Genomic DNA, 15,019 nt, shown 5'->3' on the forward strand with positions numbered 1-15,019 from the left:
CTGTGTCCACTGCACATTAGGTTTTTAAAGATGGCTGCCGCGAGTAGCGGCGGCATCTTTAAACCTGGCAAGTGCCCACATCCCATTTAATATATTGCCGGAACGGCAATATATTACATAAAAATCATTCCCTGGTGGGGAATCAGTATGTTCTGCATCTCTTGCTGATGCAGACCATAGTGATCGCTCCCTCGTGGGGCCTCTGCTAACTGTCAGGGATCGATTAGTATGGTCTGCACCAGCCAGAGTGTAGAGCACACTGATTCTTCACTGAAGCCCAGGGATGTAGCCCCCCTGCATCCCTGGTAAGCAGGAGAGGGGGACATTTTTAATGAACTATTATTAGTTGTGAGAGTGTGTTTTATTGTGTGTTTTATAATGAGTGTATGTATTTAATGAAGCTATGTGTGTGTGTTTTTAATGAGTGTGTGTGATATGTGTGTTTCATTACGTGTGTGTATTTTTTTTTTAACCATGATTGCTGTTTAAATGGAAGCGATCCGGTGTCTCTATAGACGCCGGATCGCTTGTACAATACTGCGCCGTGTCCCCCTCTGCAGCCGCCGGTGCTGCCGTCAGCTTCCCGGGCTCATCTGTCCCTCGTGTGAGCCCGGGACCGGTGTGGAGGGTCTCCCCTGACAATTCGGAGGAGAGTTCAGCAGCTTCTAGCCACTGATCTCTCCTCCGATCACTGGACATCGGAAGTGAGGTGCATTTCATCACTTCTGGTGTCACTGGGCACATTCTCCGGCTTCTAGAGCCAGAGAAAGCTGGTGAAGCAGATCTCTGCTTCATCAGCTTCTTTGGGGTCCCTAGGTTACCCTAGGGGTCTGCAAGACCCCTGATGTCTCCATAAAGAGGACCTATCACATTATATTTGCTATTACATAGGGGACTTGTTAGCCCCCTATGTGATAGCAATAAAGCTGAGTGTGAAAAAAAATTGTAAAAATTAAAGTAACAAAAAAAATTAAAAAAAACACCCCCTTCCTGTCCCGGCCATTTTTCAGTATTTAGCGCTGCAGTACTTTGAATTACATTTATTCCGTCATGCAATGCTGTACTGAAACTAATTTCGTACCATTTTTTGGGGGACTCATAGAGATTTTGTTCGGTGGTGTTTAATATTTACTATATTAACCACTTGAAGTCCACGGTGTTAAACCCCCTTCCCATTCAGGCCATTTTTCAGTATTCAGCGCTGCAGTACTTTGACTGACATTTATTCTGTCATGCAGCGCTGTACTTAAATGAATTTTATACCCTTTTCTGGGGACAGATTGAGCTTTCTTTTGGTGGTATTTAATCACTACTGGGGTTTTTATTTTTTAATATATTAAGGAAAATTACAAAAATTAAAAAAAAACTGTTTCCCCTATATTAAATTCTAAAACATTTATTATTATCCAATTTTTTGGTAAAATATAAAAGACGGGGGTCACATCGGGTAAAAAGACACCAAACATGTCAAGCCTTAAAATTGCGCACGTGCGCGAAACCTAAAAAAATGACAAAATTGGCCATAGGCGACGCTTTAAAAGCTTTTACCGCTCATCAGGTTAGTGTTATCAGTGATTGATGGCTCTAAAATGATTGCTCTCACTCCGATGTTCGCGGCAATATGTAACATGTGTAGCGCAATTGTCGTTTTTTTTTTATATTAAATGTTTATTGAGTTTTTTAGACACAAGACAGAAAACAATTGACAGAAAGACAATAGCTAAAGGGGTGTGCCCCATTTGTCCCGTAAGGATGAAAGGGGGCGGAGCATAGTACCTTGGAGTACATCTTCTAGACGTAAGCAATCCGAATCTGTCCCAGTTAAAAAGAGCATATCAGACTTTCCCAGGGGGAAGTACTCTGCACCTGTCAGGGGCAGTAACACAGAGTTGTAAGGCCATCCCTGTCGTTTGTGTAGACGGTCCCAAGTTGCCAACGTGGCCATGGTGAGTGGTGAGGTCTTAGGTGACAAGTTCCTCTCTGAAGGGGGGTCCATATACTACAGGATAACTTGGAGGCACTCAGGTCGCATTCTAATTGTACCCATCCTTTTTGTGAGGTATGGTACGTCCAATCAATTAATCTGGCCAGTTGTGCCGCTTTATGATACACAATAAAATCGGGCATGTTGAGGCCCCCTTTAGTTTTGTGCCTGAATCTAATGTCACCTGGGGACCCCAAAAGAAGCTGATGAAACAGAGATCTGCTTCACCAGCTTCTTCTCTCTGGCTATAGCAGCCAGGTGACTGAAAGGTGAATGCAGAAGTGATGTAATACACATCACTTCTGCATTCACAGCACGGAGGGAGATCAGCAAGGAGCTGATCTCCCTCCCTTCTCCTCATGACGACCTCCTGAGCCGCAGATGGGCTAGTGGATCCCGGGATTGAAGGTGAGGGGTCAGGAGGGGGGGGCGGCGGCACTTGAAAAAATCGGTGGCACTTGAAAAAATCACGCCATACAACCGATCGGCGGCTATAGAACATTTATTATTACCCAATTTTTTGGTAAAATATAAAAGGCAGGGTCACGTCGGGTAAATAGACAGCAAATATGTTAAGCCTTAAAATTGCGCGTGTGCGCGAAACCTCAAAAAACTACAATATCAAACATTTTAGAGTGTAAGCTCCTCTGTACAGAGACTGATGTGACTGTGGGAGACATCACGTACCTCCCCAGAACATCAACTACCTGTCAAAACAGTCAAAGCACTCAATCAAAGTCTCTTCTCTGCCCCTACTGTACCTCAAGACATTTTGCCTTCATATTTTCCAGTATATCAGACCACAGCATCTCAGCAAGCAGTGGACACTGGTATGCATATAATAGACTATTCACCTTACTATAACACTAGCCAGGTAACTCCTAGCAAGCACACTGCTCCACAGCTACAAACCAACATGCCAATGAGCTTTAAGCCAGTTCCAGTGTTGAATGCCTTAGCACCATCATATGTTCCCAAGTAACTCAACGTCAGCGCACCAGCCATCACAAGTAACTCTGTTCCACCTGCAGTCGTACACCCAAAGTCTGAAAACATGGACATGTCACAGTTTGCTAAATACATGCTCCGCAGAGAGCTCACAAAGACAGGCTTTACCAAGATGATGACAAGCCTTAAAATTACAGAGGCTGGAAATACACCTTTAAGGCCACAATAAATAAGCTGGACATCACCGCTACAGAAGAACTAGATCTCATCAGGTGGCTGGGTCCCCAGTCTACTGAACGCATCAAGAGGCTCAAAGCAGTCCATATTAACAACCTTGCGGCAGGTCTTAATGTTGCGTTGGACAGACTTGAACGTACCTTTGGCAGCCCCGAGGCCATTGAAGATGACTTATTCTAAAGGTTGCAAAGCTTTCCAAGGATTTCTGCTAGAGACAATCTAAAGTTTCAAGAACTCAGCGATGTTCTATTAGAGCTTCAAATTGCTAAGGCTGACACCCGCTTACCTGGTCTTAGTTACCTTGATACCCCTCGTGGCATCAACCCTATTGTCCTTAAGCTACCGTATAGCATTCAAGAAAAATGGGCAGCGCTTGGATCAAAGTACAAGGAAAAATATCAAGTTGCCTTTCCTCCTTTTTCCTACTTCTGTGAGTTTATCAAAAGAAATGCAGAATGACCCAAGTTTCTCCTATGGTGACTGTAACCCTCTCAGTTCAAATTCTCCAAGACCTACAAACACACGTATGACACACAGAGACCATAGAGGTCCGGTGTCAGTGAAAAGGACTGGTGTTCTACCTGCATCTGCTACAGTTCTTCAAAAGACTGATCTAAACAATAGAATTGAGAACCCAAAACGCCAATGTCCCATACATAACAAACCACATCCACTTAAGAAATGTATCGGCTTCAGAAAGAAACCCCTACAGGAACATAAGGAACTTTTAAAGAAATGTGGGGTTTGCTACAGATGCTGTGCCTCCACAGAACACCTGGCAAAGGACTGTAAGGCTATAATTAAATGCATAGAATGTGACAGTGATAACCACCTGCAAGACCTTCATCCATATCTGCACAACTCTACTATGCCCACAGACAATCCTCCTGGGGCAAAGCAAGGCAGGGATCGCACAGATCAAACAGCACCTTCCATCCCAGTGTCCTCTACATGGGCAGAGGTCTGTGGAGAAGGGCTCTGTGATATATCCTGTGCAAAGATATGCTTGGTTCTTGTACACCCCAAGGGTCAACTTGAAAAGGCCATAAGACTGTATACTATTCTTGATGATCAGAGTAACCGATCTCTTGCAAGAACAACGTTTTTTGAACTGTTAAACATAACAGGAAATGCCTTACCTTATGCCCTCGCCACTTGTGGCGGCACTACAGAAGTCTTAGGTAGGAGAGCCAGTGGTCTTGTAGTTGCTCCTTTGAATAATGATGTGGAAATACCCTTGCCCACTATCATCGAGTGCAACCATATACCAACCCACAAAGAGGAGATCCCTACTCCTGAAGCTGCCTTTTACCATTCGCACTTGAAGGACATACCCAACCAAATACCAGCCCTTGACGAAAATGCTGATATCCTACTGTTACTCGGCAGAGCCAGTGGTCTTGTAGTTGCTCCTTTGAATAATGATGTGGAAATACGCTTGCCCACTATCATCGAGTGCAACCATATACCAACCCACAAAGAGGAGATCCCTACTCCTGAAGCTGCCTTTTACCATTCGCACTTGAAGGTCATACCCAACCAAATACCAGCCCTTGATGAAAATGGTGATATCCTACTGTTACTCGGCAGAGACATATTAAGGGTGCACAAAGTTTTCCATCAAATCAATGGGCCACATGATGCACATATGTTCAGTGTCTGAATCTAGGCTGGGTCATCATAGGTCTATGTCTGTCGAGGTAAAACCAGAAGGTCTTTCTCAGTTTCTTCCTTTAAAACACACGTTCCATCAAAAGGACGAACTACTTGTTTTGCACAACGACCACATCACTATAGTGTGAAAGAAAGGCTGCATGATGAAGGTACACAACAGCACTTCATACAAGATGATAAGAAAGCACTTAATTTCCGGGATGACAATATTGGCAACACAGTGTTTGATGTAACCACTAAAGACAATGAGTTGGCAGCCTCCATGGAAGACAAGGAGGGAACTGAGGGCCCTTTTGGATGAAGAGGAGTTGAGGACCAGGTAATTGGAATCCCAATATGTTCAATCCCTGGATCCCTCACATTTTGATGCTTTGCAGGCCTCCTATAAAGAGATTCTTCTTATTTGTGATAAGTTGACTAGGAAGAAGTTATTACACCAATGTCAGAGAATATTTAAACAGGGTGAAAAAAATGGTCGCTTATTGTCTTGGTTAGCTAAAGAGCAGTCGGCTATGGTTAGTGTGGCTTGAATAGTCAACCCGAAGGGTACTTTGCTCACAGACCCTGCCTCCATTAATGCTTAGTTTGCCACCTACTACAGGGCGCTGTATACTTCTCGGGTTAACTATAGTTCTGGACATGCTTCACTATTTAGATCTAGTGGCTTTTTCCTCCCTTTTGTCTCAGGGATGGGATGAGTTGGAGGCCCAGATTACTCCAGAGGAGGTTCAGCATGCTATAGCCTCCCTACAGTCTAGAAAGACCCCTGGGGCTCACAGCCTTCCCGTAGAATTTTTTAAGACTCATATTGATGTTCTTTCATCTAGAATGCATGATATGCTTGTCACGGGTCTCCAGCGGGGTACCATCCCACCTACCATGTCAGAAACAATTAAAGTGGTGGTTCCTAGTCTGCTGCCATTTGTGCTACACCACTACAACGTTAATGGGGTCCTCCAAAATTATGGATCAGTGTAAATCTAAATACAGAATAAGATTTTTTTCAAAATAGAGCTGAAAATTCACTTGGACTTCGACCTGGAACTAAGGTATTATCTACAGTAATGGATTATTTTAATGATTCAGGTGCTGGAGACATGCCTGTTATTATTAGGTCATCTTTTTTGTAGACTGCATAACAAATATTGACACTCCAGAAAGCATTCAGGAAGATCAAGGTTCTTCAACAAATCCACACATTTCTTTATTGAAAATGCTCCCATTTATAGGAGAAATAAAAGAAACCAAAATGAATGCAACATTAAGTTGTACAGTTATTGAAAAAGAGGAACCTCTTCCCCGTTTTAATAACTTTAATCTGCAGGTGCTTCCTGAGGAGATGGATTACTCTGAATCTGATATGCCACTTAATCTGGTTGTTGAGAAGGGAACATGAACAAAAATTTTAATTCAGTAAGGAATGCATCAAGAGATCGGGTTTATAGCTTAGATAATTCTGTTGTACAAGGACTTCCAAGTCCAGCTTCTAAATCCTCTCCACGAAAACTGTTGGTTTTCAGTGATGCTGTATTAAAAGACAAAGAGGGTTTTGAAAGTGTCTGAAAAAGGCCCAGCAGATGATGTTCAACCAATGCAAATGCGTAAGTCTGTGAGTTTTGCTGGCAACAAGACTGATGCAAGATCTAGGGCAACAGCTGCACAATGTGTGTCCGAATAAGAAGACCGTGTCAGCACAGTCACCTGTTTATTCCAAGATGATCCAACAGACAAGACAATTGATAAGAGCCTTAAAGACGGTTGAAAGGATAAAGATTCCAAGAAATTCAAAAACTAAAGCAGAAGGAATAAAATCCGGCAGTGGAGTTTTACATTAAATTTTGAAGATGGAATCTGCGGAGACTGTCTCTGAGCAATCAACTGTGCAGTCCCAAACAGTAAGAAACACCTTAAAAGATGACAAAACAAATAAAGCGAAAGATAAATCGTGTAAAGATAAGAATAGCTTCACATCTCATTTAGACAAAATTGCAAAAAGTGAGCCTCCAATAGAAATGATGGACATCACCGATTTTGACCTTCCAGTTGTGGCTGAAGAAGAAGAATTTGTTATTTATGAAATTTCAGATTTTAACCTTGAAAGCTGGGACAAGAAAACTCACAAAATTCCTAATGACCGCAAAAAAATAAAAAGAGGGAAAAGAATGTGCATATTGATGCAAGTGAAAACATTCGGTGGTGATTTCTTTTTCATCCCCCCAAGCAACACATATAATATTCACAACAATGAAAAAGAAGATGTGGAACTTTTTTTTACACAGCTCAAGTGTAGAGCTGATTGCAAAGCTGACCTTGGCCTTAAAGGGGGAAAAGTAGAATGTTTAGAAACAGTTATGTGTTTGCTAGTCACATCATAAAAACAGTATAGTTATGCTGCTGTAGTTACCTAAGACAATTGCTAATGCCCCATAATCTCTATTTTACTTTTCTGTTTTAAACTGTTTTATAGTTAACATCAAAGTTATTCTTTAATCAAACACATTGATGGCAGTCTTTGGCCTAGTTTATCTTTCGTTTTCTTTAGACTGAGAAAAAGTTTCTTGTAGATACCACTAAACCATTTTCAGTTTGCTATAAACTTTCAAGTGAAGGGTCTCTTACAAGATTAAGCTAGTTGCGAAGGAAAGATTTGCTAGCCACATATAATGAGAACACTGCCTCCTGAGCGTCAAAATTTTAGACAGCTTGAGTGTAGATCTGATTGAAAAGCTGACCACGGCCTTAAAGGGGGAAAAGTAGAATGTCTAGAAACAGTTATATGTATGCTAGTCACAGAAATCTTTAAATGGAAAGAGAGAGGACCACAAGATCAATGTGAGGAGTGATCTTTGACCCAGTTGGATAAATGACTCTATATTCATAATGTATGTATGAAGGGCGCTGGATGGACAATTGCAAAGATGGCTCTATATTCAGGTTTTATCTATAGTATAGTGTTCACCCAAAGCCTCCGGTTTATAGATTGGATACTGGCTGCCCCTTGTATCATGCAGAATCCAGCAGGATTAGTGGGAATACAACTCCCAGCTTCCTAATCATCCAGTTGGGGGGACTTCCTTCAGGGAGGTATAGAGATCAGTGTGTGACTCTTAACATAGAAGGGTGAAGCTGTTACACAGAACCGGTAAAATTGTTTTCACTTAGGAAATCCTTCATAGACTCCAGGTGGCTGCAAAAGTCAAAGTGTCTGAAAATAGAACTCTTGGTGTTGCACCTGGCAGGCATTTGAGTCTTTTTAGTTTCAAACAAGCGCTAATAAAAGTGACATATAGAAACTGATTGGCTTAGACACAAGACCAGATCTGATATCACCCGAGCCGGATTTACTTTCCCTGCCGCCCCAAAACCAGGTTCCGTTAACGCCCCCCCCCTTCCCATCAATAGAGAATGGCAACCAGATGGCACGGTGGTGGGGTTAGTTTAGTTTAAATTTTTTTGACTGTTTCTTTATTTTTTAAAAACTTTTTTATCACTTTTTATTTTTTTATTTAATTATTTCTTCTTATTTTTTAAATTTTTTTAATTATTTAATTATTTTTTATCAATTTAATTTTTTTAGATTTTTATTTATCCTATTTACTTTTTTATAAAATGTGACCTCGGCGACATCGCCGAGTTCACATGTAAACGAACAATCGGCTGCTTCACTCTACATTTAGTCCTGCTTGTGCAAAGCAGGACTACATGTAGAGAGGGCAACTTACCGCCCGACGGCTGGAACTTCCCCACAAGGACACCGCTACCGCCCCTCTGCGCCCTGCCGCCCCGAGGCCGGGCCTCGGTGGCCTTGTGGGGAATCCGGGCCTGGATAACACCAAATCCAGGACCTGCCAGGGATCATAGAGTGAAATCCACTGCTCAATGGGGGAGGAGGCTCAACCAGGGACAGAAACCTGCAGGCGGGCTTAGGCAGGGACAGTAATCTGGCTGAGCGTTGTCACTGTTTTACAGGAAGTGCCTGAACAAGGACCTTTATGGGGGCATCACCAGGGATTATTCCTTGCTTCAGAAATGCAATTATTGAGTGACTGTTTAAATGATCATATGAGATTTTACAAGTAGGGTTTACATAATCTTTAACACCTTCCATTCACTGGTACTTGATACAATGGTGGCTCAGTTCTGTGACAGTTGTACAGTGTACGCAGAGGCATATCTACCACAAGGCAAACTAGGCATTTGCTTTGGGTGGCACTTTCCATCAACAAGCTCAGCCTCCACCCTCCGACGCTGGCAGAAGTGATACAGTGTGCACCTGTTACTATTTAAACAGGCACTCGCTGAATCCAGCTTCTGACAGGATAAGTAAAATACGTAGCAGGCATCCACGCTACGCTAATAGAGCAACCTGTAATTTTATTTATAGGCTATTTGTATTGGCAAAACATGTCTATAATTTAGGTAAGTGTTATTAGTCAAATTATGTAAGTACTTTTACAAAAAACGCAAATAACACAATCTAATTTTATTCATCACAGCATTGGTACTATCCTTAGCAGCCATGAGTGATGGGCGTAAAAGGCTAGGTGGAGCCGGGTACAAAAAAAATGCCAAAGTAAGGCGTGAAAAACAAGCCAGGGAAATTGAACAGACAGAAAAAAATTATCTATTTTTCACCAAACCTGTGGCCTCTTCTACTACTGGCCATGGTGAGGAGGTGGTTGAAGCGTTAACTGCTGACATTTGTGAAACTGATACAGTTGCTACATGCAGTTATGACACTTCAGAAGCTAACAGTAATATTGTCAGTGAAACTGAGCCTTCTAAATCTGATGGACCTTCGAGTTCAAGAGAATTTGATGATCCTGACGTACTAGTAGGAGTGAGCTCTGACCCTGCTGAATGGGTTTTAAAGGTTTTTATCCGATACCATGTGGCTAAACATGGAATAATTCAAAATGACCATCTGGACTTCACACAGTCTAGAAGGGTATATGCCAACACTTATAGGATGCTAACAAAACACCTGTTTGAAAAAGAAAACTTTAATGGAGAGAAACAAAAAAGGAGCTATTTGGTTTACTCCAAAAGCAAAGGAGTAGTGTTTTGTGCCGTTTGTTTGGTGGCAAATCCCAGTTGGCAAAGAGTGGCTTCAATGACTGGAAAAATGGCACAGCTCGATTAAATGAACACGAGCGTTCAGCTGAACACAAATCCTGTGTGCTCTCTTTAAAATCAAGAGCATGTACATCGGGGAGAATTGATGAAAGTCTTACAAAGCAGTGTTCGGATAAAATTCAATATTGGAGAAATGTGTTAAAAAGAGTTTTTGCTGCTGTTAAGTCACTTGGTACTTGAGGATTTGCTTTCAGAGGGAAAGATGACTGTTTTGGTTCAACACACAATGGAAACTACATGATGATTGAATTTCTTTCAGAACTTGACCCACTTTTATCAGAACACATTGCCCGTTATGGCAATGCAGGAAAAGTAGTCACATCTTACCTCTCATTTGCTACCTATGAAAATTTAATTCAGCTTATGGCTGATACTGTTACCAAGCAGATAATTAAGGAGACAAAGGCAGTGAAATATTATTTTATCATTGTCGATTCAACATCTGATAGCTCCCACATGGATCAGCTGACCTTCATCTTAAAGTATGTCAAAGAAGATGGCTTACCAATTGAGCGCTTTCTACAATTCATTTAAAATCCTGGAAATAAATCGTAAAAACTGTCTGAAGTGGTCGTCACCACTCATAAGTCATATGATCTTGATATTGCCAACTGTCGTGGTCAATCATAAGACAATGTAAGCAATATGTCCGGTCATTATGGAGGATTGCAAGCCAGAATTCTGGAAAGAAACCCACTTGCTGTTTATATTCCATGCTCCGCACACTCTTTAAATCTAGTGGGGACGCATGCTGCTGAAAGTTGCACTGAAACCTGCTCATTCTTTTGTCTCCTACAATACCTTTGCATTTTTTTTACTGCTTCTATTCACAGATGGGAGGTTTTACAAGAACACTTATCATCTATGCCCAACGCTCTATCATTAAAGAGATTATCTGACACACGGTGGTGAGCCAGGGAAGATGCCTGTCGGAGCTTAAATCGTAATTGGACTCAAGTAGTCCAAGCCTTAACAACAATTAAGGAAAATACCACAGAGGCACTAGGAAAACGCAAGGGAGCTGAAAGTCTACTGAATAAAATACGACGTCTGGAGACTGCACTTATGAGTGGTTTATGGGGTACTGTCCTAGAAAGATTTGGTGCAGATAGCAAAAAAGTCCAAAAGCATTGACATTGATGTTGGAATTGTATTGGAGCTGTATGAGTCACTGATCCAGTTTGTTCACGACACCAAGAGAAATGTTCACAGCTTATGAAGCTACAGAAATGGAAAAATCAACTGTCAAGGACTATGGGATTAAGAGGTATACAAGCGAAGAAAAGTTCAGCAACTTCCAGCAAGACACAAGCAGAGGAAGCTCGAGAACATTTTGGGATAAACACCTTTTATGTAATTTGTGACAACTTGGTTGCTGAGTTTGAGAGAAGAAAAACTGCATATGACTCTTTCTTTGGAAATTTTAAATTCATTACAGACCTATCAAAAACTGAGCCATCAGCAATATCCCAGCATGCAAATAAGCTTTGTACTCTGTACAGCAAAGACTTGGAACAGGAGTGTTTTGTTGATGAGTGCCTCCACTTTTGTTCATACCCCATAAGTTCTTCTGCAGAACATACCCCTGTTCTACCTATGTCCCAAATGGTAAGAGAGAGAGGGCTGCAAAGAATTTATTTAAATGTGGACATAGCTCTAAGTGACTTTCTCCAAAGAGTTTGGAGAAAGTCACTTTAGTTTACAAGTTTTATTTAGAATTAAATACAATAAGATATCCTACATAAAATCTTCAGTTTAATGTTCAAAAGTTTGCACTTTAAGTTAGAAGTTTTTATAGTTTTATTTATTTTTGGTATAGCTCTGTCAAAGGAGCACAGGATTTTGAGAGGCACATCCAAAGGGAGGCAACACCCAGAGGCTACAGAACAATTGAGCACCGACATCATCCATTTGGAGATGGGGCTTTTGCAGGCTTCTGATACTTATGCAAGGACTTGACAATATTATTTCTTGAAATAATACAAAGCAAGTGGCTTTGTTTATGAAACCACACAGGATGACAAAAAGTTGCATTGAAGTTCAAAATATTTATATATTTGTTTACTTAAAAAAAGTAAAAATGGTTGAATTTAAATTTAAATTTTTCATTATTTACTTAAAGACCTCTTAAAATAATATTTACAACATTGGAAATGGTACACAAAACAACAAAATATAGGCACTATTAATGTACTGAGAGAAAAAGGTGGAGCCTGAATAGGTAAGGGTGGAGTTTACAGAAGAGGGGGTGGATCTTAAACAGGAAGGGGGCGGGGGGGTTGCCCGAGTTTAGTCTTGACTAGGGTAGCACAAAACCAAAATACAACACTGCATATAGTGAGAACACTGCCTCCTGAGCGTCAAAATTTTACATAGCTCAAGTGTAGATCGAACTAAAAAGCTGACCGCGGCCATAACGGGGGAAAAGTAGAATGTTTAGAAACAGATATATGTTTGCTAGTCACATCATAAAAACAGTATAGTTATGCTGCTGTAGTTACCTAAGTGTTCTTAGACAATTGCTAATGTCCCATAATCTCTGTTTTACTTTTCTGTTTTAAACTGTTTTATAGTTAACATCAAAGCTGTTCTTTAATCAAACAAATTGATGACAGTCTTTGGCCTAGTTTATCTTTTGGTTCCTTTAGACTGAGAACCATTTTCTTGCAGATACTGCTAAAACATTTTCAGTTTGCTCTAAACTTTCAAGTGAATGGTCTCCTCCAAGATTAAGCTAGTTGCGAAGCATGGAGTTGCAAGCCACATATAGTGAGAACAATGCCTCCTGAGCATCATCATCGGGGGTCAGAGCTGTACCAGTAAATGGAAATTAGAGAGATGATATTGGATTATTTGCGAGATTCATAGTTTGACATTTACTTCCTACACAACTAGTCCAGTCCAAAAAACAGTTATTCATTTCAAGAGCTTGATCAGCTCAAAGAGTTGTAGCGCTGGGCAGGTACCCTCTGCCCAACGCTACAAAGGATTACCAACATCGTGATAACATTTGCGTAATGAGCACAGTGTAAAATGCACAATTACGATAATTTTGTGCCACTAAGGTCTTATTGTATACAATATAAATAACCTTTGTAATATTTAAGAGTACACCTAAAACTGATATTTCAGTATCGGGGCCAAACTGGAATATAACAACATAGTCAAGAAACAGTTTAAGCACCTTTTTGTACAAAACCTGGGGGGGGGGAAATCTTGCTAGTATCCAAGTGAAGCACAAGTAGCTGGAGTGTGCCATCTTTAATGAAATATCAGTTTTGGGAGTAATTAGGAGAAGTTCGTTCACATTTATATATATAAAAGAAAATACCAGCCTGACGTTTGTATTCATCTAATCTAACCAAAGCTATTTCTAGCATCTCTGGTATAGAAGTACATCCCATTCCAAGTCTGTAGTGCAGCCGGCCCTGGAGTAGGCCAGAGCACAGTAACCAATGCTGCCACTACTGTCAAGCAGAGGTAACTAAGCACCTGGGGATTGGTGTGGGTTTTTCTGGGTTTAATTAGACTTGGGGGCTGGATGAAGCTGGGTGGTGTTTTTTTATATGAACAGGAACTTGTCCTTTAAGAAAATGTTAATATTATTGTACATGTTTTAATGTTGTATCTGGACGTGTATATTTTTTTTCTTCAAGTTGGTTTCATTGTATTTAAAGTTGCTTGTGTCTGTAGATTGGAACTGTAATGTAGGGGCTTGTTTGCACCAGTGCAGTGTGTTCTGGGGCGGTGGCTGCTGTCCCTCACGGGGCTTTCCCCTGCGTTCTGGGGCGGGGAGGCGTGGTGGTGCATTGGGTTCGGCGCCGCCGCTTCCATGTACCCCCGCCCACAGTGTGATCGGGCGCGTGGCGGGGCTTTGCCTGCGTTCCAATCCACTGCAGATGTGGAAAATGCGGCTTGCTCTATTTTTTGCGTTTGCAGTGGATTGGAGCGTGGGCGGGTTTTTGCCGCGTTTATGGTCGCTCTGCGGGCAGGGGGAGTGAAGGCGGTGCCATTGGGTTCGGTGCGCCTTTCCCGCCCCAGAGCACAGGGGGAGGTTTTGTAGGGGGTTGCAGTGCGTTCCAGCGGCTGCCGCTCTGGGGTGCATCCCATTTGGTGTGAGTAAACCCTAATATGTTCAGCATTGCATTCTTAATCCGTTGAATATTAAACACCGTTTGCAATTAAAAAAAAAAAAGTGGTGGTTCCTAAGCCTACAGGAATCCTGACTTCTGTTCATCGCCCAGACCCATCTCGCTTTTAAATGTTGATGAAAAGATACTTACTAAAATACTGGCTTTGATTCTTGTCCTTCTCGGATCTTTGTTTCTGTTCTGCTGTGACTCCTAAAATGTTGTATGATTTGTTTTCTGAGAGGAAGGCCATCACTTTCATTGGCTGTTTGCTTCAGCTCTTTTTCTTTGCTACATTTGCAACCACAGAAGGCTATTTATTGTCTGCAATGGCTTATGACCGCTTTGTTGCAATATGTCATCCCCTTCTCTATGTGATTATCATGAATAGGAGAACAAGGATAGTTCTTATGGCTGTTGTTTATTTTGGTGGACTTGTCACAGCTGGGATTCACACATGTAGCATATTTAGTTTGAGTTTTTGTGGACCTAATGTCATCAACCACTTCTACTGTGACATTAACCCCTTGATGTCACTCTCGTGTTCTGATTCATATATATGAACAAAACAGTCATATTTGGAATAGTTGCTACACTAGGTCTGTTTTCAGCAGTAGTTACCTTAACCTCATACATCTACATATTTTTCACCATAATGAACATCCGCTCATTAGAGGGAAGACACAAAGCATTTTCTACATGTAGCTCCCATCTGTGCTCTGTTGACTTGTTTTATGGAACCGTTTTTTTCATGTATCTACGTCCAGCTTCCAGCTATTCTGTTACCCAAGAAAAAGTGGTGTCAGTCTTTTACACAATGATTATCCCAATGATGAATCCCATCATCTATAGCTTGCAAAACAGAGAAGTGAAAGCTGCTGTGAAACAATTTATTACAAAGCAATTATAA

At 41.3% G+C, this 15,019-nt stretch overlaps 1 pseudogene; it reads left to right on the forward strand.

The window, feature by feature from the left end:
• LOC108793551 overlaps nucleotides 1-15,019 on the forward strand; it is a 26,920-nt pseudogene extending 11,901 nt beyond the window's left edge.

The sequence above is a fragment of the Nanorana parkeri genome, unplaced genomic scaffold, assembly GCF_000935625.1.
Source record: "Nanorana parkeri isolate BGI_ZX_2015 unplaced genomic scaffold, ASM93562v1 scaffold758, whole genome shotgun sequence".
Lineage (NCBI taxonomy): Eukaryota > Metazoa > Chordata > Amphibia > Anura > Dicroglossidae > Nanorana > Nanorana parkeri.